Below are 25,025 nucleotides of genomic sequence, written 5' to 3'. Positions count from 1 at the left end.
TCTTTTTACAAAAGTATTTTTAAAGTATGGGGACTTTTTAAACATTCGCAGGCAGATTCAACAACATCTCTTTTCTGGCTGCTTGAAGAACCAGTACTTCTTGGCAGTCGCCTTGATGTAACAAAAGATGATACCCCAGGACTAAAAGAATTGCTTATTTCCAACAAAATGACCAAACTAAGAGACATTGTTGACAAGGCGGGTTTTGGACTAAGAGATGCAGAAAATGTTGCTTTATATATGGGAATTAGATCGGTGAGGTTTGTTACAAAATTTTTGAATGTTTTGAAAAGTTTTTTAAATGAAAAAGAAAAAATTTTAATTGAAGGTTACAGTCAAGGTATTATTTTCCCTAATGATCAAGATTGTTTCCCAGACATTAGACTTACACCTAAGATTGAAAATTCTGGGATTAATAGTCCATTGTTATGTTTTAAGGAAAATGGGAATGTTGATTTTAGTACAGTTAAAGGGAAAGTGCTTTATAAAAATATTGTGAAACTAAATAATAAGTGTACTTTAAAAGAGAGATCTGACACTGTGTGGAGAGATAAACTGTGTTTAGTAGAAGAAGAAAAACCAGAATGGAGAATATTGTATAAACCACCATTGAATAAAAGATCGGGGGATTTGCAGTGGAGAATTTTACACGGTGCTATAGCTGTTAATGCATTTGTGACTAAAATAAATTCTAGTGTGAGTGATCAATGTCCGTTTTGTTTAGAAAGGGAAACAATTTTTCACTGTTTTATGTATTGTAAAAGACTTGCTCCTCTGTTTGATCTTTTAAATGTTTTAGTTTCTTTACTTGGTTTTTTATTTACGAAACAATGTTTTATATTAGGTTTTAAATATAAAAGACAAAACAAATATAAATGTCAATTATTGAATTTTATTTTTGGTCAAGCAAAATCAGCTATTTATATTACAAGAAAAAATGAAATAGAAAAGAGGAATGGTAAAAACATTGTAGTAGTTTTTAAAAACCTAGTAAAATCAAGAATTATTGTTGATTTTAATTACTATAAAATGATGAAAGCAATTAATGTGTTTAAAATTGAATGGTGTTGCGATGATGGCTTGTGTTCTGTCATTAATGAAGAGCTGTTTTTTATAAATGAATTGATTTGAGCTGTAAATCAATTGTTAAATAATTGCTTGTTAATAAAAGGATTTGTAAAATCAAAAAAATCTCTCTCTCTCTCTCTCTCTCTCTCTCTCTCTCTCTCTCTCTCTCTCTCTCTCTCTATATATATATATATATATATATATAAATATATATTAGAAATATTATATTAGAAATATATATTAGAAATATATATTGTTACTATATATATATATATATATATATATATATATATATATATATATATATATATATATATATATATATATAAATTTATATAAATTTATATAGATATGTATACATTTATATTTGATTGTTACTTTAACTTAATTTGATTGTAATGCAATAATGTGCACCTTTTGTGAAGCTGTTTTGAAAAAAATATTGTGAAAAGCTCTATACAAATGAATTAATTAGCTAAGTCTAAATACTAAATTCTGTAATTCTGTCCACATTTTCCGCATTGCAGAAATCATAGGGTCCTATTGATACAACCCCCTTTAAAAGTTCAACATTTGCCAATAAGGATTTTTAAAATTCTTGGTGTAAACAGGCTTTGGTTTTGGGGAGAGAGAGAGAGAGAGAGAGAGGTGCATGAGAAAAAGGACTGTTTAATTTATGACTTGAACTCCGCACCTGTGCTCTCTGTATCCTGTTTCATGGATCAGTGTGTTGGCTTTCACAGCATCTCGCTCTTTCTCTTTCCTTTTCCCTTTTGTCTCCTCCTCCTCACTCCATCCGCAGCGACTCGCTCTCCTTCTCTCCAGCTCTGATGTGCGTCACAGGCTGGGTAAACACGTTTGCTGCGGGGCTCACCTGCTTGAATTTAACATTGTGAGTGGGCTGGAGAGAAGCTGTTTGTGTATGTGTGTGTGCAGGTTTATGTGGTTTACAGGGAAACAGAATTGCATAATGACATGGATAAGAAGTAGTTGCACTATATTAAGGTGGTTTACAGGGACATGACCTGTGTCCTTACAATTCAAAACACTTAAAGTATAAGTAACAGTGTCTTTTGACTTTGAGAATTTGCCAGATTTTCACTGGGTTGGGTTTATGGGTAGGGGTAGGGTATGGTAAGGCCATATCATTAGTGTTTTTACGGTATAAAACACATTACATCTATTGAGAGTCCCTGTAGTCTTTGTAAACTCATATATTCAACTGTGTGTGTGTAATCCTGGTATTGACTACATTGTAGGGACCAAATGTCCCCTCAAATATAGCAATAGCACTATTTTTGGATTGTGTGGGGACAATGTTTCATCTCTTAGATTAGGGGATTAGGGGTAGGGTTGTGGGAAGAGGAGGTACAGTACACTCTGTACAGTATAAGAATCATTACGTCCTTGCGATGTCCCCATAAAAAAAATGAAAACTCAATATGAGTGTGTGTGTGTTAGATGAGCTCCTCTGATCTGCGAGGCATGAACACACATGCTTCATTAGCCTCGTGTCAGAGACAGTCCTTCAGAGATCACTGACCACTGCAGATCAGCACCTTCAGCATCTGTGTGCACATTTCTGGATTCACATGAAAGATCACAGATTTATTATTTGTGTAGGGTAAGAGTGCTGGAATCCCTGTTAAAGCAGTAGTTCAGCAAGAAAATTAATAGCCAGTGGATTAACTTGCACAGTTTATTTGTTCACCTAAAGAATAACAATGTGCACCAGCAAAATAAGCATTCAACTAATACATGAGCAAGTTCAACTTCTACTTTGATATATTCTGTGGAATATTTAGTAATGAGGGAATTTCATAAATAGATGTATTGCACACGTGACAACAAATCACAATAACATGCTTAAATTGACTGAGCTCCTGAGAGTGACCCATTCTTTCACAAATATTTGTAGAAGCAGCTTGCACACCTTAGGGCATGATTTTATATGGATCTTTCAAAACTTTTGTCAATATAGTTAATTCACATGTTATAATAAGTTCCATATTAGAAAGATTATTAAATAATGTAAAGCAATGTTTTTTAATTGCCATTATTATTGTTTATGATTAGTAATAAACAAGTCTACTTAGCAAAACATCCCAGCAACACTCTGAAAGTCAAAAAACATGCTAGCGATCTCCTAACAACAATCTGAAAACATACAAATCAGCTTAGCGACACTCTGAATATCATACAAAACACCCCAGCAATCTCCCAACAACATTCTGACAACATACAAAGCACCCTAACAACACTCTGAATGTCATAAAAATCAACACTCTGAACGTCAACCAAAACACCATAGCAATCTTCCAACAACAATCAGACATCATACAAAACACCTTAGCAGCACTCTGAAAGTTGTACAAAACAGCAAAACAATCTCCCAACAATCTGACAACATACAAAACACCCTAGAAACACTGTATTTCATACAAAACACCCCAGCAATCTCCCAACAACATTCTGACAACATACAAAGCACCCTAACAACACTCTGAATGTCAAAAGAAATAAATAATCCAAAACACCCTAGCAACACCCTGAACATCTACCAAAACACCTAAGCAATCTTCCAACAACAATCAGACATCATACAAAACACCTTAGCAGCACTCTGAAAGTTGTACAAAACACCCTAGCAATCTCCCAACAATCGACAGCATACAAAACACCCTAGAAACCCTATAAATCCCTATAAAACCCTATGAATCCATACAAAGCACCCTAACAACACTCTGAATGTCATAAAAATCACCCTATAAATCACCCAATAATCTGACAACATACAAAACGTCCTAGCAGCACTCACAATGTCTTACAAAACACCCTAGCAATTTCCCAACAACAATCAGACATCGTACAAAACACCTTAGCAACACTTTTAATGTCATCCAAAACACGCTAGAGATCTCGCAACAACAATCTGACAGCATCAAAACACCATAGCAACTCTCTAAAAATAAGCAAAAACACCCTAGCAACACTCTGAACGTCAACCAAAACACCTTAGCAATCTTCAAACAACAACAATCAGACATCGTACAAAACACCTTTTTCAAAGCAGCACTCTGAAAGTTGTACAAAACAGCAAAGCCAATCTCCCAATAATCTGACAGCATACAAAACACCCTAGAAACACTCTCGGCGCCATACAAAACACCCTAGCAATCTCCCAACAACATTTTGACAACTTACAAAACGCCTTAAGAACACTCTGAATATCATAAAAATCACCCTATCAATCACCCAATAATCTGACAAGATACAAAATGCCCTAAAAACTCTTAATGTCATCCAAAACACCCTAGCAACACTCAGAAAGTAATACCAAACACCTTATGACAACAACCCTTCCAACAACAATCATCAGACAGCATACAAAACACCTTAACAACACCCTGAAAGTAATCCAAACCACCCTAGCAACATTCTGAAAACCATTAAAAAAATCCTAGAAATCTCCCAGCAATCTAACAACACTCAAAACACCCTAACAACACACTGCTAGTAACCGAAATACCAGCAAAAACAGATGTCAGCCTATATTGATTGTTCTTCTTGAAGTCAGGCTACAGTTTTTCTCTTCCCTCTGAGTTATTATAGTGCGTGATGTTGATCTTTGTGTGTTTACGTCAGCATTGTTCTGTCTTTCAGCGTTTGTGTTTTCAGCACCTTGGACAGCGGCCAAACAGAAGCGCACGCCGCTGAGTAAGTGCGAGAGGTTCTCCTGCTGCTGCACTGCCATTGGTCAGATTTTCCGAGGTCGTGTGACTCATAACGGAGCCAGAAGGCAGAAACACAGTGATGAGCTCAACCGTGACTGAACTGGGCTGATCAGACAGACTGAGCTGCACCTGCATCCGTGAGTCCACAACACAAACATGCACCATTAGCCTTTTGCTGGACTGTTATTTTGCGTTCAAAATATTGTTTGCACATAAAGACGGCTGTAAAATCCATTTTTGTGCAGTGTGTGCTGTTGACAGACATATCGTAGGCCAAGCAGCCTGTGTTTATTTGATCAGAGAGACAAACCGTAGTATTCTGAAGCATTATTTCTATTTCAAATAAGTTTTTAATACAGTTTTACTTTTATTCTTGTGATTTAAAGGTCAATTTTAATCATCTTTACTCCTGTCTTAATTAAAACACAACCATCGCAATATAAAATATTTGAGCAGCAACAAACGAATCTGCATAGTTAATAATAATAATAATATTTTTTCATTTTAATATAGCTTAATTGTAGTAATAGTAGTAATAATAACAAACAAATATTATATTATTAATATTACTATTTTTCTAATTAATTTTAATTATTTAATAATAAATATTTACATAACAATAATAATAATAATAATAATAATAATAATAATAATATTTTTTTATTTTAATATAGCTTAATTGTAGTAATAGTAGTAATAATAACAAATAAAAATTATATTATTATTATTACTATTTTTAAATTAATTTAAATTATTTTATTATAAATATTAACTTAACAACAACAACAATAATTAAAATAATAATAATAATAATTTTTCATTTTAATATAGCTTAATTGTAGTAATAGTAGTAATTATAACAAATAAAAAATTATATTATTATTATTACTATTATTTTTATAAATTTTAATTATTTTATTATAAATATTAACATAACAACAACAACAACAATAATAATAATAATGTTTTAATATAGCTTAGTAGTAATGGAAATAGTAGCAATAATAACAATATTATCCCTTTATAAAAAGGAAAAAAAATTATACATGTATATTATAATAATTTGTTATGATTTTAATAATTTGTTTATGATAAAATAATTATATTTAATAATAATAATAATAATAATAGTTATTATTTAGATATTCATTTTCTTTTCAGCTTAGTCTCTTTATTAATCAGGGGTCGCCACAGCGGAATGAACCACCAACTTATCCTGCAATTGTTTGCACAGCGGATGCTCTACCAGCTGCAACTTAACACTGGGAAACATCCATAATCTCTCCTTCACGCACATACACTACTGACAATTTAGCTTACTCAATTCACCTAAAGCACATTTCTTTAGACTGTGGGGGAAACTGGAGCACCGGGAGTAAGCCCACATGAACACGGGGAGAACATGCAAACTCCACACAGAACCGCCAACTCAACCAGCCGAGGCTTGAACCAGCAACCATCGTGCTGTGAGGTGATCGTTTCTACCTACTGTGCCACCGTAATGTCCTGCATATCATCATTATTAGTATTGTTGTTTTATTTTATAATATTAACAACAATAATAATAAATAAAAATATATTATTAATATTATTATTGTTAATCATGTTATAAATATTAACATAAGAACAACAACAATAATTATAATTGTTTTAATATAGCAGAAATAGCAATAATAACGTCCCTTCATAGAAAGGAAAACAAATTATACAAGCATATTATATTTTTTTATTTATTTATAATAAAAATAAAAATAAGGTGACATAGTGGCTCAGTAGGTAGTGCTGTCGCCTCACAGCAAGAAGGTCGCTGGGTCGCTGGCTCGAAACTCGGCTCAGATGGCGTTTCTGAGGAGTTTGCATGTTCTCCCTGCGTTCGCGTGGGTTTCCTCCGGTTGCTCCGGTTTCCCCCACAGTCCAAGGACATGCGGTGCAGGTGAATTGGGTAGGCTAATTTGTCCATAGTGTGTGTGTGTGTGTGTGTATGTTTCCCAGAGATGGGTTGCAGCTGGAAGGGCATCTGCTGCGCAAAAACCTGCTGGATAAGTTGCCGGTTCACTCCGCTGTGGCGACCCCGGATTAATAAAGGGACTGAGCCAACAAGAAAATGAATGAATGAATTAAAAATAAAAATAATACTTATTATTAATAATAATAGTAATGATGCTTATAATAATAATGGTGATAATAATAATAATAATAATAATAATAATTATTATTATTATTATTATTATTATTATTAATGTTGTTGCTATCAATATTACAATAATAATAATAATTAATGTGTTATTTATTTATAATATTTTTCATAATAGTTAGAACAGTTAGATAGTATTAATAATAATAATATTAATTAATTTTATTTTATTATAAATTCTGAATTTTATTTTATTTTAATTGTTTAATGTAAACAATAAATGATAGTTATCAGAAATGATTAAATATCTTCAATTTAGCATAAGTTAAACATAGAGTTTATCAATATGAAGGAGGACATTATTGAGGACTTTATGAATTATTCTGGTTTAATTTTAAACATGGAAGAATTATTATTAAGAATTATTATTATTATTACTGCTGCTGCTACTTTGACAAGTACATTCTACTGCATTCCATTATGCTGAGCACTGTATGCGCACTATTTCTTATGCCATCTAAAGTTGTGTGAGAATCATTTTAAATGAGTCACAATAAAGCCAGAAGCATCCACTATGAAAGCCATTAGAGTCCATGTTGATTTTACCACAGCTTGAACCTTCTTTAAGAAAAAAAATAAGTACGACTAAAAATAGTTTCTTCAGATTTCTTTCTCCTGCATATGTACACAGAACAAGCCACTGCATGATTAATTTTCTAATTACTCTCATTATTCTTCTGAGCAGCTCAGTTATTAGTTCTTGTTAACTGTTCATTTCTGTTTTGCCTGGTCTGTTATTTGTTGCTGTGACCGAAATAGGGAATGCAACAGTTCTTTAGAAGTGTTGCTGTGATGACTCATACTCCACTCGTACTGTTTGATTTGGCTGATAACAGATGTTGTTTTTTTTATTTCCTGAGTTCACGCATCACACGAGCTCAAACATGTGACATAACAATATAAGAGCAGTTTTGACACTGTGGCTTTGATTACAAGGCATCCCATTAGTCTGTCGCTGGCCTTCTTTTGTTTTACTGACACGTCTGAAGTGGCTTTAAACGGCAGTCGCTTTTTCATATTCAGACAGCAAAATGAATTCCTGCCATTTGACGCAGGGAATCTGAACCCATGGGATGCGCTCTGAAATATGGCAGGATTTTGTGTGTGTATATGACACAACAGGACTCAAATTTGTGTAATGACATAAGTATGACACATGTATTACAAGGAGAAGGTGACTTATAAGGACATCGCAAGACCCAATCTGTGTAGATTTTTACCCCATTGTTAAGTCTATTTATTTACTTGTGTAAAGTGTAAATATACAGTACCGCGCAAAAGTCTTAAGCCACCGCCAGCTTTGAGAGTCTATGACCTTTGCACAAATCTATCTATCTAAAAGATATGGAGCAAGTGCAGGGTCATTACTTTTGTAATATTCCTTTAATATAGAAACAGAACATATAGGAAATATGTACACAATATTCAGACTAAAATGACTTGTAACCTCTTTAGCACCAAGCAACAGCTTGAACATTTCACGTCTTTTCTGAAACGACTTGCTATTTAATATCAAGCATCTCTCAGCATGTCTAGAAGTTCTTCCTTAGATTTAAGATGTTTTTTTTCTCTCCAGGTTATTACTGCCTATAATATTGTCTATACATTCATTAATTCATTCACTCATTCATTCATTCACTCATTCATTCATTCATTCACTCATTCATTCATTTATTCATTCACTCATTCATTCATTCATTCACTCACTCATTCATTCATTCGTTCATTCATTCATTCATTCATTCATTCACTCATTCGTTTATTCATTCACTCATTCATTTGTTCATTCATCCACTCACTCACTCACTCATTCATTCATTCAATAATTTATTCACTCATTCATTCATTCATTCATTCATTCACCCATTCATTCATTCATTCAATCACTCATTCGTTCATTTATTCGTTCACTCATTCATTCATTTATTTATTCATTCATTCACTCATTCATTCATTCGTTCGTTCACTCATTTATTCATTCACTCATTCATTCATTAATTCATTCATTTATTCACTCATTCATTCATTCATTCACCCATTCATTCATTCACTTATTCATTCATTCATTCATTCATTCATTCATTAATTCCCTCATTCATTCAATCATTCACTCAGTCATTCAATTATTCACTCATTCATTCATTCACTCATTCATTCATTCACTCATTTATTCATTCACTCACTCATTCATTCATTTATTCACTCATTCCTTCAATCATTTTCTTTTTTCGGGTGGTGATTCGCGCCCTTCATATTGTCTTAGGGGGCCCCCTAAATTTGTGGGAACTTGGAATCGTTTGAGTGTTGTGATTGTGGTATGGTTTGTGTGTACGTAGTGTGTGTGTATGTGGCTAATGTGTCAGTGAGTAAGTATGCTAGTGTGCGTGTGTTTGTGTGTGTCGTAGCAGTGCCAATGAGTCTGTGATTGTTTGTGGTTTGAGTATGTGTTTGTGGTTTGTGTATGTGTGTGATGTGCGTGTGTGTATGTGTGTGTTTTAGTATTGTGAGTATAGTGTAGTTTGTAAGTATGGCGTGTGTGTATGTGTGTGTGTGGTTAATATGTCGATGACAAGTGTGTGTGTGTGTGAGTGCATGTGTGTGGGTGCAGGATTGTGTGTGTGTAATTGTGTGTGTGTTTGAGTATTGCGAGTGTGGTATGGTTTGTGTGTAAGTATGTGTATGTGGTTAATGTATCAGTGATTGAGTATATTAGGGTGTGTGTGTGTGTGTGTGTGTGTTTATGTGTGTGTGTGTTTATGTGTGTGTGTGTTTATGTGTGCGTGTGTTTGTGTGTGTCGTAGCAGTGCCAATGAGTCTGTGATTGTTTGTGGTTTGAGTATGTGTTTGTGGTTTGTGTATGTGTGTGATGTGCGTGTGTGTATGTGTGTGTTTTAGTATTGTGAGTATAGTGTAGTTTGTAAGTATGGCGTGTGTGTATGTGTGTGTGTGGTTAATATGTCGATGACAAGTGTGTGTGTGTGTGAGTGCATGTGTGTGGGTGCAGGATTGTGTGTGTGTAATTGTGTGTGTGTTTGAGTATTGCGAGTGTGGTATGGTTTGTGTGTAAGTATGTGTATGTGGTTAATGTATCAGTGATTGAGTATATTAGGGTGTGTGTGTGTGTGTGTGTGTGTGTGTGTTTATGTGTGTGTGTGTTTATGTGTGTGTGTGTTTATGTGTGTGTGTGTTTATGTGTGTGTTTGTGGTTGCAGTGTCAGTGTGTGTGAATGCGTGGTGATTGTGGTTTGAGTATGTGTGTGATGTGATCGGGGAGTGTGTGGTTTGAGTGTATGTTTGTGTGTGTAGTGCTGACAGTGTATGTGTGTGTTTAAGTATAGCAAGTATGGTATAGTTTGTGTGTAAGTGTGGTGTGTGTATGTGGTTAATGTGTCAGTGAGGGAGTGAGTGTGTGTGTGTAGTGGTGACAGTGCATGTGTGTGTATGTGGTTATTGTGGCTGTGTGTGTGGGTGAATATGACAGCGGCTCATATTTCCAGTAGCTTTAGTTTTGTCAGCAGACAGGTCTGACTCTTCCTTGCGGTCGCTCTGAATTAAATATGAGTAGTCTTGTGGAAAAGTTTCTGCAGGACGAGCAGTTGTCTGGAGGAGTCTCGGCTGGTTCCTCCAAATCTGCTTCTCCCTCTTTAACTTTAATTGATTCCGTTTGTGACAGCTGCAAACCTACACTCACTAAATACGATGGCGCTTAAATCTAGAATCTGCTCTGATTTATACATGATTCTATGCACATTTAATGAACATTTTAATTAGATATGTACAGTAGGGATGTAACGGTATTGTAAATACCGTCATACCGCAATATTAATTTTTTTCGATATTACCGTAGTCGCATGACTCGGTAAAACTATAGGTCTTCTGAGAAAATTTGCTCAGGCGAATGAAGCGAACGGGAGGTAACGGAAAACTACAATTCCCATAAGCCCAGGCTTGGCCATAATTCCTTGCGGTCTGTTGTCACTACAGATCCAGTAATGCGGAAATGGAGTGTGCTGCTAGAAGCGGGGATCAAAAAGAGCTGTAAAACTCTAAAGCGGGTGTTGTCGCCGCGCGCGTCCTGAATAGTGGTGTTTTCGCGCGAGTTCTTATCAGCTGTGTTGTCGCGCGAGTTCTTATCAGCTGTGTTGTCGCGCGAGTTCTTATCAGCTGTGTTGTCGCGCGCGTACTGAATAGCAGGGACGGAGGGTATGTCGCGTCGCGGGGGCACTTTTGATCATTTTGGAAGGGAACATTCTATCAAAGACTAAAAAGGGCATGTGCACTGCACAGGTTGAGCACTGTGTGTGCACGTGCCTGCAAGTTGGGGAATACGACTAATAATCAGTCATGGGGACTGCAGAAACACAGCACACTGTTCAGATTGATGCAGACATGAGATATCTATCTCACTCATGGTTTGTGCTCTCAAGTGGGGGAAAGACAATGCACAACGTTACCCACTGCTGTCAACCTGGGCCAAGTCATATCTCTCTTGTCCCAGAAACCTCAGTCCCAAATGAGAGGGTTTTTTTCTGTTGCAGGGGACATTGTAAATACCCAGAGATACCAGCTTTTACCAGATTATATTTATATGATAATTTTCCTTTAAACCCATCTCTATCTAAGTGAGTGAGTGAGTGATTAAATGTTGAATGTGATTTTTCAACACTACTAAATTTAAACTTTATTTTTTTACATGGTTTAATATTTTTTTGTTATTAAAATTGAAGTTCCTGTTTCAAAGCTTACAGATAGATGGCTAATTTGTATGTCATTGACACTTTTGGCACTTTTTTGGAGTATTTTCATAAGTTTTGTTTTTTCCTGTAAATGATTCAATAAATACCGTACCGTGACATTCATACCGAGGTATTACCGTACCGTGAAATTCTGATACCGTTACATCCCTAATGTACAGATAATAATCCATTTGTTAAAGTAGAAATGAAACAAATCTAACCATATGATTTTGTTAGCTCACTTTGCTAGTTTTGTGGTGAACAATTCATCTGTGTATGTCTTTAAGAAAGAAATAATTGTGGGCTCTTGTAATCTACAATTAAAATCTGGAAATGCACTTCCTGTTTGTTTTCAGTTGAATCGTCGCATTTCATGTGTCTGAGGTAATGGGCGGGACTAACAAATCTAACCCCGCCCCTCCAGCTGTCAGCTTTAATGACAAACCGAAATGGTGAGGAGGAGGTGTCTATTAGGTTGTAATAACTTACCTGAAACCCTTTTCCAATTCTCTTTCTGAATGAAATGTCGATTTTATGAGTACTTTTAGACTTCATTTACACTCACCGGCCACTTTATTAGGTACATCTTACAAGTACCAAGTTGGACCCTCCTTTATGGCATAGATTCAACAAAGTAATGGAAATATTCCTTTTGCTCCATATTGACATGATAGCATCATGCAGTTCCTGCAGATTTGTGGACTGCTCATACATGATGCGAATCTCCCGTTCCACCACATCCCAAATGTGCTCTATTGAATTTAGATCAGGTAACTGTGGAGGGCATTTGTGTACAATGAACTCATTGTCATGTTCAAAAAACCAGTCTGAAATGATCCACGCTTTATGACATGGTGCATTAACCTGCTAAAGGTAGCCATCCGAAGATGGGTATACTGTATTCATAAAGAGATGAACATGGTCAGTGACAATACTCAGCTAGGCTGTGGCTTTGTCACAATGCTCAATTGGTACTAATGTGCCCAAAGTGTGCCAAGAAATACCACCACCACCACCACCAGCCTAAACCATTGATACAAGGCAGGATGGATCCATGCTTTCATGTTGTTGACACCGAATTCTGAACCTACCATCCAAATGTCGCTGCAGAAATCAAGACTCCTCAGACCAGGCAACGTTTTTCTAATTTTCTATAGTCCAGTTTTGGTGAGCTCGTGTGAATTGCAGCCTCAGTTTCCTGTTCTTAGTTGACAGAAGTGGCACTCGGTGTGGTCTTCTGCTGCTGTAGCCAATCTGCATCAAGGTTGGACGTGTTGTGCGTTCAGAGATGCTCTTCTGCATACCTCAGTTGTGATGAGTGGTTATTTGAGTTACTGCTGCCTCTCTATCAGCTGGAACCAGTCTGGCCAGTCTCCTCTCACCTCTGACATCAACAAGTCATTTGAAGCCACAGAACTGCCGCTCACTGAATATTTTCTCCTTTTCTGACCATTCTCTGTAAATCCTAGAGATGGTTGTGCGTGAAAATTCTAGTAGATCAGCAGTTTCTGAAATACTCAGACCAGCCCGTCTGGCACCAACAACCATGCCACGTTCAAAGTCACTTAAATCACCTTTCTTCCCCATTCTGATGCTCCTTTTGAACTGCAGCAGATCCTCTTGACCATGTCTACATGCCTTAATGCATTGAGTTGCTGCCATGTGATTGGATGATTAGAAATTTGCGTTAACGAGCAGTTTAACAGTTGTACCTTATAAAGTGGCCTTTGAGTGTACATTAAAGAAACTTAATGTTAACCAGGTTACAGAGTGTTACTGTTGCATTTGTACAGTTTTTATCATTGAAATCACAGATCTTTTTTTGCAGTGTGTGTGTGTGTGTGTGTTACACTGTTTTTGGGTCAATATTTTAGATAAGAAGCCCAAAAGATGATTATAATCAATGATTCGTCATATCAAACACTGAAGTGAGATCATTTACTGCATTAACTGCATTCGCTGGACTTGCTGCATCTCAGACAGCAATGTTTTGATGGTTTATAAAAGATGAATTACTGTCAGAGCATCTTGGATTTTCAATAGTAGCACTGCACACTGTGAGCCTTTATTTGTGTAGCAATTATTTGTTGGCTCTTAGCATCTGAATCTGATCGAGCATTTGGACACAGAAGCTGTGACGAGTGACTTCAGACTTATGAAGCAGATACAATCCAGCTGCTCCACTATTGATGTACTATTTTGAAAACTTTTTGGGTAATATAGTCTAGTTCTAATAACTGATTTCTTTTATCTTTGGCATGATGACAGTACATAATAATTTGCTAGATATTTTTCAAGATACTAGTATTTAGCTTAAAGTGACATTTAAGGGCTTAGTTAGGGTATTTAGGCAAATCATTACATCTACAGTTTTTTTCTGTAGACAATCGAAAATAAATATAGCTGAAGGGGACTTATAATTTTGACCTTAAAATGTTTTTTAAAAATTAAAAACTGCTTTTATTCTAGCCGAAATAAAACAATTGAGACTTTCTCCAGAAGAAAAAGTATAATCAGACATACTTCGAAAATGTCCTTGCTCTGCTAAACATCATTTAGGAAATATTTAAAAAAGAAAATAAAATTCACAGAGGGGCTAATAATTCTGACTTTAACTGTATATTGCAGAAACGTCATACTTTTTCCAATGTGGTGTAGCCCTAATACTGTATATAAACTATATTTTCTTTTATATTTTATTCTATGGCTGTATCAAGTTTTCACAGAGATTGAGTGTTACGAAGAGTAGTCGAGGAAAGTTTATCATGGACTGCTGTGTTGAAGATTTAATGAACTCTTAGGGGAGTCTGCACTATACTCGACTCTCTTCTTGCTCTCCTGCTTTTGTCTGTGCTGAGAGGAGAGCTGATCTGGACTCTCAGGTTCCCTGTGGTGTTGCTGTGCTCCTGAGGGTTCAGTCGTTCTGGAGATCCTCGTGTTCTCGGGCCTGCGCTCTTGCTCTCTGCTAATGAACTCCCATGACATAGAAATATACAACAAATAACAGCTGCGTGGAGGAGGAGCGTCTTAAAGGGATAGTTCACCCAAAACTATGATTAACTGCTATTTTACTTATGGACTATTGGGCTGCACAATTATCAATTCAGCATCAATATCGCAGCGTGTGCATTTGCAATAGTCACATTGCAGGATCTACAATGTGTATTCTGGATTATAATAGATCATTTTGCAACTGTTTATTAAGGCCTGTGACCGTGTGAGGATTTTCAAAAGCATTCAAAGCATACATTGTACCGTTTGTAACTTTAATAATGATTAATTTGATCAAACTGTTTAAACATTGAAGACTATGCAGTATTAATTTACATTTGATTATTCAATTACTGTATACTGTACCTGAATAGTGTAAGACTCCATGTAAAACAATTAAACACTGTTTGTTTTAATTGTATCCTTCTTTATTGAATTTATCTATAATCACACCGATCTAATTTTAAATTATTTCCAAATTAAGATATTTAAGTCGTCTGGGAAAATTGTGTTTGTATCCTAATATATATAGCAATGCTATATTTTTCTAATGTCATGCAGCCTTATTATGGGCCCTTTTCACATTTTCAGGTTTCTTAGTAGAGAAGTCGTCATAGTTGTGTAAACTCAGAGCGATACTATAGACATAATAATATAAATGCTAGGGAAAGAATAATTGTGATTAATTGCATCAAAAATAAAAGTTTGTTTTGTCATAATATACGTGTGTGTACTGTGTGTGTATATTTATATGTATATATATATGTATATATATACATATATATATATATATATATATATATGTATATATATGTATATATTTATATGTATATGTATGTATATGTATATATATATGTATATATATATATTATATATATTATATGAATTAATAAAATTAAACAATTCGTTGATTGGCTTCTGAACTAGAAGGCGGGGCTTCATTCATCATATTGACTGTTACACTTTTCCCCATTCAAAAGTATACGAGTCTTGTGTATGCTATAGTCTTTGGCAATACTGAAGAAAATTGTGAGATAGCATGCTAGTTATCATGATATTCAATATGCAACACGATATTCAAATTGTTTTTATAACCAACATATAAATTTAAATATCTCTGCAAATAAATGTGTAGTTTTGTTTTTATGTATGCATGTGTGTATTACATACAGATATTAATGAATATATAAATACACATGTGTTTCTAAACAAACTTTTATTTTGGATGCAGTAAATTGTGATTAACCTTTGCTCAGCACTATATAATATATATATATTCAAGTTTTTTTATTTATTAAGTGTGCATATAAATATTTGCCCATACAAGATGCAGATACAATTCTGATTGGTGGAATTGTAGTTTTTCGCAAACATTATTTGAACAATACTTGAATAAACATAGACTTGTGGCTTCAACAGCAGCAAATATCATCAATTATTAACCTCATAGCTCACAACAGATGTTGTGTTCGACTAGCTTTGTTTGTCCTTCACTTAAAAAAACGCTCACCTACAATTAGCGAGCACTGTAATCTAGCCAGGTGACAGAGGTTAACTGGTGAACAGGATGGATTTGGGTGGAGCCTGCGGATTTGGCGACATATAAATAGCAGTTCTAATCAAGGGAAAGCTAAGCGCTAAGTACAGGTGAACAGGAGCTACATGAAAAGCAGATTGTCCATTCTGACCCACAGACATGGTATAGTAAGGGATTAGGGTCAGCTTTCCCCCTACGACACAATCTAAGTATGGTAATGTGATGCTATGCGGCGGTAATGTGGACACTATTAGCAAATAACGGGTTTAGCTTAAGCTTTAGTGTACGTTTATGCTATCTTTGGAGATCAGTCTGCCGTAATATTACCCTGACCTCATTGGTGTAAAACTGGTAGCTGAAGGAAATGGTTTAATTGCATGTAATTGTACAGTATAGTAGAGGCTTTGGAAAGTCACAACTATAGCAGATAGTTTCTTTAAGAGCTGTATTGCAGAGGGAGCATATCAGTAGACAAATCCTAATGAAAGCTAATTGGTTTTGCTCTTATTAAAAGTTGTAATACAATAGTTGTAATCAGTCATGTTTTTTTACTTTAGAAGAAGAAAAGCAATTAAAGCATTGCATTGTTGGACAATCACTATTTGACCGCTCAAAGGGATTGCTCATATGGAGCCACATCACAGTTCACTCTTACAAAATCCCCTTTGTGAATACAAATAAATACAACACACAATCTGTGAATTCACAAGTAAAAAATCATAAATATTTTCACCAAATGAATTGGATTTGTGTCATTTTGAATCGTCTTTTGAATTGACAAATGGGAATTGTGTATTTTTAAATCGTGTTTTGAATTTGTAAATTGGATTTGTGCATTTTTTTTATTCAACTTTTGAATTGACGAATTGGAATTGTGTATCTATGAATCGTGTTGTAAATTTATTAATCATGTTTTGAATTGATGAATTGGATTTGTGTATATTTAAATTGTGTTTTGAATTTGTGAATTGGATTTGTGTATTTTTGAATCCTGTTTTCAATTTGCGAATTGGATTTGTGTATTTTTGAATCGTGTTTTGAACTTACGAATTGGATTTGTGTATTTATGAATCCTGTTTTGAAATTGAGAACTGGATTTGTGTATTTTTAGTTGTGTTTTGAACTTATGAATTGGATTTGTGTATTTTTAAATTGTGTTTTGAACTTACAAATTGGATTTGTGTGTTTATAAATCATGTTTTGAGCAAACAAATTAGGTTTTGGAAAGTGTGAATTATGTAGTGCATGTATAAATTATAATTTGTAAGCATACTATTTCTGAAAGTGATCTGGCTCCATTTGTTTGCCCCCCAAATGAAACATTTATTTAGGTGATATTTTTAAATGTATTTAATTTTTTTGTTTTCAGTAGCACATTAAACTTGTATATATACCATAAAATAAAAATACAAGTCTCCAGACAATATATTAGGGTCTTATGAAAAGAAACAATATATTATTTTTTATATTAATATTAAAAATGTATATTTATATCCGATACTGCAAATATGTTAATTAAATATGTTGTATATTTTATTTACAAGTCGAAGGCTATTAATTAATTTATTTTTTACTTTAAGTTGTGAGACAGCACAAACAGGTAGTGTTGTCGTGACAAATGATGTTTAACAAATAGTAATGTCATATTTGAGCTTCTTATTACTCAGCTTTTAAAAGATTCTGCAAAGCATATCTGACATTTTTTACTTGTATTGTGTTCCTACCGGTTAATCCATTTAACTTTGTTGTTCCTGCATTGAATATTTTTAACAAGTGTTTACAGTGTAAATGGAGAAGTCACCAGGACAAACTCTTAACTAATCCATTTATCCAAATAAGCCGACTGAACTACACAAACTGGTTTGAATCTAAACCCTGTCAAAGCATTTACGTTTTCATTATTATTTTTTATGTATATATGTTTATGTAACAACATTGTTATTCTTTAATTATATTAATTATGATATAATATATTATATTATATAATTAATTATAATATAATGTAAAATAAATTAAATGTATATTTATTATAGTTCATCTTCGTTTAAGAATAAATATAAATGTATTTTGTGCATAATCTTTTGCCAGACTTTTCTTATTTTATTCTTAATACTGTACATATTAAAAACCTAAAACTTTAGAATACTTTTGTTTGTATACATTCCTATATGTTTTTAATGCTAAAATGAAAACATATTTTCTGATTCTAGTGCTGAAATGAAGACAAAAAACTCCCAATTGGAGTGATTTTGAGTTCAGCTTTTTGTTTTTGAGCAGCGCCGCACTGCTGAAACATTTTTGGACGAGGAAAACTCTGTCCTCTAAAAGTGCTGCATCATTTTTTGGAGCACTGCATGCTGTCATTTCAGTTCTCTGATCCTGCCGGCAGTCTGCGTCTGCAATATGAACAGACGTCCCGCCGGGGAGCCGCTCTCTCTGCAGTGTCTGTGTGTGATTTCGTCAGGTCTGCTGTCTAATTCTGCTTCCCTGTGTCTCTTCTGCCTATGGTGTTATCATGCAGCGGCCTGACTTTACCTTTTCACGGCGTGTAAAAGTACTAATCGGCTTTCACTTTCCTTCATTTAGCCTTCCTCCACAATCATTGTAATTACGACTTGCTCCTAGAAGAGCAGACGCTGAAATGTCAGCATGTGGTCACCTTGATGTATTGAATTTCTGACGTAGTCTATAAAAGTTCTTTTCAAGATGGTTTTAGGGTGCCAGTGCAATCTTGAGAGGACAAAAGCAGAAACAACTGCCTGACACAGTTTAAAGCTATAGGCTAGTTTGCCTTTGAGCAACAACAGAAGCAAATTTCTTTGCTTTTCACTCCAGGTTTCTTTTTTTATATATTAATTTCCTTAATCGTTAATTAATGCAAAAAAAAAAAAAAACATGTAAAAATATGTTTTTGATCATTAAAATATCATGCTTAATTCATGTGTACAGTAATGTACAGTATAGAATATAAAGTCATTTTGCAGTGGAAACAGAATGAATATTGTGTATGACTCCCATGAGCTTGGAGGACTGCATCCATACATCTCTGCAACAACTCAAATAACTTATTAATAAAGTCATCTGGAATGGCAAAGAAAGCGTTCTTGCAGGACTCCCAGAGTTCATCAAGATTCTTTGGATTCATCTTCAATACCTCCTCCTCCATCTTATCCCAGACATGCTCAACAATGTTCATGTCTGGTGACTGGGCTGGCCAATCCTGGAGCACCTTGACCTTCTTTGCTTTCAGGAACTTTAATGTGGAGGTTGAAGTAAGAGAAGGAGCGCTATCCTGCTGAAGAATCTGCCCTCTCCTGTGGTTTGTAATGTAATGGGCAGCACAAATGTCTTGATACCTCAGGCTGTTGATGTTGCCAACCACTCTGCAGATCTTTCGCACGCCCCCATACTGAATTATGACTTTATATCTTGCAATGTTTGTTTGCTACAGAATTCACAGGGACCTTTTTTCAGAATTGACCATGTGAACTCAATGTTCAATGTTTATTTTGCTAGCGCACTTTGCTGTTCTTTAGGTGAACCATTAATATGAGCAAGTTAATCCAATAAAAAAAAGTTTGTTTTGGTAATCTTCAATTAAACCTAATCATTTACTTCTGTGTTTGGAATGGCAGTTCGTATATGTCAGCTCAGCCACATTTTTCTTAGCCATGCCTCTCTTACCATTAGTTTGCTATAAGGGTATGATGCGTAAATTGAAAGCCCCGCCCCCTACTCGATGTTCCGTTTCAGTTGGAAGTACATCAACATACTGAAATAAAAGTCTCTGTAACTTCTGGTCTTTTTGTGATTGCAAGAATATAAGCAGTGGCTCACAATTATGATTGTAAATCTGCATTTCTGAAACGTGTTATTAAATAGCTTTAAATTATACAATACTATAAACTGATATTTATAACTTGAAACTACGATATAAACTTACAATTATGAGAAGAAAGCTCTGAATTGCAAGACTAAAATGTCAGTTGTGATTTTAAGACAATAAAAATTAAAACAAGCTTCGGTAACACTTTAGTTAAAGTACCTATTTTCACTGTTAACTAGTGGCTCATTCTATGCCTGTTATTAAGATATTGGCTGTTTATTAGTGAAGACCTTTTCTACACACATAATCTTACTCAGTAGCTAAACCCATCTTAATAACTATTTGTAAACCAGGATTTATGTGTTTGTTGAGATAAAAGTCACAATTAATGGTTTATGAAGAGCAGAAATTGCAATTTTAAATAATTTTATATTCAGATTATGATTTACATAAATAATAAATTGACAGTGTGAGCCAAGCTTGGTAATTAAGAGATTTATTAAATTATAGTTTTACACCTATTTCTTTTCACATTACATTTTTAAATACCAAATTATACTTTGTTTAAATAAAACACAATATTTTATAAATAAAATATAAATAAAACACAATAATTTTGTTTGCAATATGTGATTTGTAAAATCTGACATGTATTAAAACTCCCCTAAGATGTTTTAGAAGTCTCCTGCAATAGGTTAAAGCTAATTAATGCAAAGTGCTCACATTTTCTTACAGCACATAATTCAGTGGAACTTTTTTTTTTTTTTTTTTTTTTTACTCAATATGACTGTATTTACATCTGATGTTTGTTACTTTTTGAGCCTCAAAAAATATAATCTTTATATTTTGGCTTTTCTAAACACCTTTCGTTGGTCAGATGACAAGTTAATCCCGCCCAAAACTCCTAGTTGGTTAAAGCAACATTAAGGCTTATTGAGATTCTCAAAAAAGCTGTTGTTTTAATAACGCCACAGTCTTTACTGAAGAAAATCGCCTGCATATGGGTTATGTTCATCTGCCCATATTGAGCTGGGATAATAGAGAGTACTTTAACACAGACTAAATGGCGCACTTCACCTTTAAACAAGGGCAGCAGGAGTGCTGTGCCTATTATGTGTCACTAGGGGGGCTAAAAGAAGCTGTTTCTAGAGCTGTCAAGCAAGACCAGAGATGGATTGACACTCAAAGTAATTACTTTGTTCTTTTAGCCAATTCCACACAGTTGTGCTGTTCAGCGAAAGTCCTGATGCCTGCTTCAGGCTCTTAAAAAAACAAACCGATTGAGGTACATGTGAGCTGTGGCCAGATTTCTGAAGTGGAAGACAAGGACATTTCCTAGTTTGGCGGTTAACTGGATTAACAAACAGGGACAATACTTATTTTGTTTGTTTTAAAAATAATAAAAATAATCAGTATCAAATACAGTTGTTATTGTAATTATTTATTACTGAACTTTGTACAATGTACTCTTTTACACTTTAGTACAGTACAAATGCACATGGGTACTTTAAAAGTACAAATATGTTTCTTTAGATATTAATGTATCTTTTTTGGTATTAATATTCACCTTTGAAGGTTTAAAAGTGTACCTTTTGAAAAGGTGCCACCCTAGTGACAGGTTATGTACCTTTATTTCTGATAGTATAGTTGCAGCTGGTGCATAAAAATAATATAAAAGGTATTTTTATCCTATAACAAGGAAAAAATCTTACTAATAATAAAGCATTATTTATGAGTTTAACCTCAATAAACTCTTAATTTACTACTTATTATAAGTTATTATTGGCCTGTTTTCGCTGAGTGGTACGGTACGGTTTGGTACAGGTCACCTTTATCAGGCTTGTGTCTCCCATGGGCATGGTGTAAGACAAAGTTGCAGTTAACGCCATTCTCGCTCAAGGAAGTGTTAAAGTAAAGCTGTATGGGTAGTTCACATATCATATAAGAAGCACTTCTCACAAAACAGATGCTTTATACACATAAATACTTGTGTCTAAGGGCTCTATTTTGACGATCCATGCGCAAAGCGCAGGGCGCAAAGGCATTAAGGACGTGTCAAAATCCACTTTTGCAAATGTAAGGAAGGAAAAATCCGCTTTGCGTCGTGGCGCATGGTTATATGTATATATTATTATGGTGTAATGTCTTGACTGTGTATCTAAGATTGGCGCTTCCTTCGTTTTCATTCTCTTGCTTGTGCACATGCTAGTGATGTTTCTCTGTAAACCAATAGCGTTCAGCTGCGCGTCTCGCTCAGCCTTTCTGTACGCTTTCATTGTGCTTGGGACCCTTTGGATAGGATACCAAAAATGGTACGGTCTGCTTTTTGATACCTTTTGACAGTGGAAACGGACATAAAACCGTACTGAACTGTACTGTACAGTACCACTCAACAGAAACAGGCCATAAGGTAGTATGATAGATATTAAGGTTGCAAGATTATGTACTTTATAAGTACTAATAAGTAGCCAATATATTAATAATAGACAGGGAATAGTCGGTAGTTAATAGTGAGAATTGGTACCAAAATCAAAGTGTTGCTTCATATATGAGAAAAGTATGTTATTATGGTGGAAAAAAATGTACTTGTTATTGTTTTTTTTTTTAAATCACAAACTAATATACTGTAAAATTGAAATACATTCTGAACAGTATAATATTGTGCTTTTAGAAGCAATGTTGGTCTGGCTTTATCATTGTAAAAAGCACTATAGAAGTAAAGCTAAATTGAATTGAATTGAATATACAGTGTATTTTGAATGTGCTGTAAAAAACAAACAAACTGGGCACTAAAATTTGGGATTGTCCTCAGAAAGCCGGGACATCTGGTCGCTCTAAATTAAGCCTATTGTATGTCTTGTATTCACAGTGGATTTGATATTCTGTGCTCTATGTGCATGTACTCAGTCTTGACTGTATAAAGACGGTTTACTTTGCTCTCTGGTTTTGAAAAACAATCATGCATTATAGTTCAAATATTTAGTCACAGAGCTGTTTGCGTAGTCAGTTTGCACAGTGTCATTTCTGCAAACACTTCTGGTATAAACATAACAGATGAAAAGTGTACGCTTTTACCGCTTGCCTTATTAGGATGATGTTTCTCAGGCTAAAGAGGATATTTACTTTTCACTAATTGCAATGTGACGCACGGATATGACAATAATAATGCCTGTAAACCATTTCCCAAACAACTTTGAGCCTAGCTTTGTGAACTCTTTGGAGGAGAAGTTTGTTATGATCGCTTTTCTGTTTTGTGTCAGAGCAAGGCTAGTGTTCAGATGCTAAAATTAGCTGATATTCCCCTTTTAATGTATGTATAGATGTGCTATGATTCCTCTCTGAAGTCTTCATATAACAGGACTTCTTTAGAAGCAGCCATCTGTGGACAAGACTGCAGTCTGCTAGCTTATATGTTTGTTAGCATGTGTGTTGATTCACCTTGAGAGGGCTGCCGGACTGTTAAGGAGGAGAGTTAAGCATATGGCTTGTTAGCGGTGGCGTGTTACCTCAGTAAAGTAAGGTTTGGAGTAGCTTAGTTTGTGCTGCATCTATCTATCTATCTATCTATCTATCTATCTATCTATCTATCTATCTATCTATCTATCTATCTATCTATCTATCTATCTATCTATCTATCTATCTATCTATCTATCTATCTATCTATCTCTATCTATCTATCTATCTATCTATCTATCTATCTATCTATCTATCTATCTATCTATCTATCTATCTATCTATCTATCTATCTATCATGATACTAAGTCCGTCCGTCCGTCCGTCCGTTCGTCCATCTGCCTGCCTGCCTTCCTGTCTGGTGCTTTGTCTGTTAATCTCTCTGTTTATCTGTCTTTCGCTCTGTTTATCTGTCTGTTGCTCTGTCCATCTCTTTGTCAGTCTCTGTCACTCTATGTACATTTGTCTGTTCCTCTGTGTACATTTGTCTGTCGCTCTGTCCGTCATTCTGTGCCCATCTGTCTGTTGTTCTCTGTCCATCTGTTGGTCGCTCTGTCTGCTGTTTTGTGTCCATCAGTCTGTCGTTCTGTCTGTTGCCCTGTGTACATTTGTCTGTCACTCTGTCTGTCATTCTATGTCCATCTGTCTGTTGTTCTGCGTACATCTGTCTGTTGCTCTGTCCGTCTGTCTGTCGCTCCGTCTGTTGATCTGTATGTTGTACTGTGTCCATCTGTCGGTCACTCTGTCTGTTGTTCTGTGTCCATCTGTTGGTCGCTCTGTCTGTCATTCTGTGCCCATCTGTCTGTTGTTCTGCGTACATCTGTCTGTTGCTCTGTCCATCTGTCTGTTGCTCCGTCTGTTGATCTGTTTGTTGTTCTGTGTCCATCTGTCGGTCGCTCTGTCTGTTGTTCTGTGTCCATCTGTTGGTCGCTCTGTCTGTCATTCTGTGCCCATCTGTCTGTTGTTCTGCGTACATCTGTCTGTTGCTCTGTCCATCTGTCTGTCGCTCCGTCTGTTGATCTGTTTGTTGTTCTGTGTCCATCTGTCGGTCACTCTGTCTGTTGTTCTGTGTCCATCTGTTGGTCGCTCTGTCTGTCATTCTGTGCCCATCTGTCTGTTGTTCTGCGTACATCTGTCTGTTGCTCTGTCCATCTGTCTGTTGATCTGTATGTTGTACTGTGTCCATCTCTCGGTCACTCTGTCTGTTGTTCTGTGTCCATCTGTTGGTCGCTCTGTCTGTCATACAGTGCTCATCTGTCTGTTGTTCTGCGTACATCTGTCTGTTGCTCTGTCCATCTGTCTGTTGATCTGTTTGTTGTTCTGTGTCCATCTGTTGGTTGCTCTGTCTGTTGTTCTGTATACATCTGACTGTTGCTCTGTCTATGTCTGTTGCTCTGTCTGTTGTTCTTTGTACATCTGTATGTCGCTCTCTGTTGTTCGGTGTACATCTGATTGTTACTCTGTCCATTTGTCTGTCATTCTGTCT

General features: G+C 35.2%; 1 long non-coding RNA gene across 13 annotated transcripts in view; it reads left to right on the top strand.

Annotated features, from left to right (window-relative positions):
• LOC147845584 (uncharacterized) overlaps positions 1 to 25,025 on the top strand; it is a 100,821-nt gene that overhangs the window by 20,865 nt on the left and 54,931 nt on the right. For all 13 annotated transcript variants that reach the window (XR_015480598.1, XR_015480601.1, XR_015480596.1 and 10 more), the window contains exon 3: positions 4,732 to 4,939. This is a non-coding gene — a long non-coding RNA (uncharacterized LOC147845584). The remainder of the gene's footprint in view (positions 1 to 4,731; positions 4,940 to 25,025) is intronic.

The sequence above is a fragment of the Danio rerio genome, chromosome 3, assembly GCF_052040795.2.
Source record: "Danio rerio strain M-AB ecotype USA chromosome 3, GRCz13ab, whole genome shotgun sequence".
In the NCBI taxonomy this organism is placed as follows: domain Eukaryota; kingdom Metazoa; phylum Chordata; class Actinopteri; order Cypriniformes; family Danionidae; genus Danio; species Danio rerio.
Note: the sequence above shows the minus strand (reverse complement) of the source record. Positions and strands in the feature narration are given on the sequence as shown.